Source organism: Schistocerca serialis, unplaced genomic scaffold (genome assembly GCF_023864345.2).
Source record: "Schistocerca serialis cubense isolate TAMUIC-IGC-003099 unplaced genomic scaffold, iqSchSeri2.2 HiC_scaffold_1162, whole genome shotgun sequence".
NCBI classification, from domain to species: Eukaryota; Metazoa; Arthropoda; class Insecta; order Orthoptera; family Acrididae; genus Schistocerca; species Schistocerca serialis.
In genome coordinates, this window is record NW_026047362.1 from 597,501 (window position 1) to 600,000 (window position 2,500).

The following is a 2,500-nucleotide window of genomic DNA, read 5'->3' on the forward strand; positions in this document are numbered from 1 at the left end:
CTGCCGAGACGAGTAACTACATGGCGGCCTCGCCGTGTCACTAATGTACAGAGATACAACAGTTTCGACTGGAACCGGATGAAACGTATACACGGCGCTGATTAGTAATAGATAGAGCCATCAAAATACAGATAATGTATACAACTGTCCGTATACATGCTGAAAGACTCTGCTCACAATCACAACCACACGTCAGCCAGACACTCTTATCACGCACTACTCTCTGCCTGTAACAGGCACAAAGACAATATGTAAGCACCAGCATGGAACAACACCCAGTGCATCCTCTCCGCCACATTAGACAATCCACACTATCATAACCAGACCGGGAGGTCCACTCACAAAACAGAATACCCCACCCTTCCGACAACCACCATTGCTCAGCTAAGCCACCAACACCCACACATGTCCTACACAGGGGTACACCCAACATCACAATACTGCCTCCTGTCACAGCACACAAACAATGGCAGGAATGAAAGACACAGGTCTGCCACAAGCATGGAATCAGAGCGCCGCCTGTCATGAGCCAAAGGTGCATCCTGACGTGGCAAATCAGATGATGCCGCAGGCATCCACTTACTATAATCACAATCAACAAACCGGCCGCCGCCGCCGCCGCCGCCCCCCCCCCCAATACACCTTTCCTTACAACAATGTGTACCTTAACCTAACCCACATTGTACCTTAACCCAACCCACATTGTACCTTAACCTAACCCACATTGTACCTTAACCTAACCCACATTGTACCTTAACCTAACCCACATTGTACCTTAACCTAACCCATATTGTACCTTAACCTAACCTATATTGCGCCTTAACCTAACCCACATTGTACCTTAACCTAACCCACATTGTACCTTAACCTAACCCATATTGTACCTTAACCTAACCTATATTGCGCCTTAACCTAACCCATATTGTACCTTAACCTAACCTATATTGCGCCTTAACCTAACCCATATTGTACCTTAACCTAACCCACATTGTACCTTAACCTAACCCACATTGTACCTTAACCTAACCCATATTGTACCTTAACCTAACCTATATTGCGCCTTAACCTAACCCACATTGTACCTTAACCTAACCCACATTGTACCTTAACCTAACCCATATTGTACCTTAACCTAACCTATATTGCGCCTTAACCTAACCCATATTGTACCTTAACCTAACCTATATTGCGCCTTAACCTAACCTATATTGCGCCTTAACCTAACCTATATTGCGCCTTAACCTAACCTATATTGCGCCTTAACCTAACCTATATTGCGCCTTAACCTAACCTATATTGCGCCTTAACCTAACCTATATTGCGCCTTAACCTAACCTATATTGCGCCTTAACCTAACCCACGTTGCGCCTTAACCTAACCCACGTTGCGCCTTAACCCAACCCACGTTGCGCCTTAACCTAACCCACGTTGCGCCTTAACCCAACCCACGTTGCGCCTTAACCCAACACACGTTGGGCCTTAACCTGCTCTGTAATTGTCATACGACGCGTTAAATTAGTGTAGTGTTGCCTAACTGCAACCCCCGCAATATAGTTTGCTACTCGCACTGCCCGGTCCCCAGAGTATCGCTTCATGTTAAACACCTTGCAGCTATACACTGTAATGCGGACGGCAGCAGGACGTACATGCTCAATGCCCTTCGCAGTTGTTCATTGGCATTCGCATGGCGAAGCACAGCCTACGTTGTGGTACGGCTTGTGTCAACTGTCCGCTGATGTTGTACGTCCAAATCACACACTGTACTGCACATTGGTCCTCATGTACTGAATGATACATCGTGGTACATGTGTGACCGTACCACGACTGCGCCAACAACGGCGAACCATACGGTCCAAATATTGTGCACTCAGCTACGTGTCGTCTCCCTATAAGAGCTGGATTGCAGTATGGTATGCCGTGGATGGCGATCACCATGAGCCGTCTGTTGATGTAGTGGCGCGTGTTGTCAGACGTAGTCGTCTCTTCTCACACACCGTGATAGCATGGTGCACTGCGTTCCACATCTGCGACATGCGACAGAGGCCGGTTGACAGTCGTTCGCGCAATGGACATCGCATACGTACGGGGGCCACCTTCCACGTGTTCGCGAAGCGTGCACATGTTGTTGCGTGTATGTGGGCAGACATAGTGTGTCGTGACACCTGACACAGGCATGCAACAATCGTTGAATTTGCAAATGGCGATGGACGTCTACGTTTGCTGGTGACGTTACGCAAATGAAGAACTGGTAAACCGTTGTGGTGCGGTTGTTCTCGCTAGAGGTGAATCAGTGATGGCGACGATCGGTTGAGCTACCAACCGGTTGTTTCAGCGATACCCACCATGCCCACGAACGTGAATGGCATGTGGGTGTGAAGCGATACGCGGCGGTGGCTGGGTGGGACCGTCCCCGGCCGGTGAGGGGGGGCCTCCCGGCGTGCTGGCCGCGCGGTGCGTGGGCGCACGCGCTACAGCCGGCTGGTGGGGGCGGCCAGTGGCA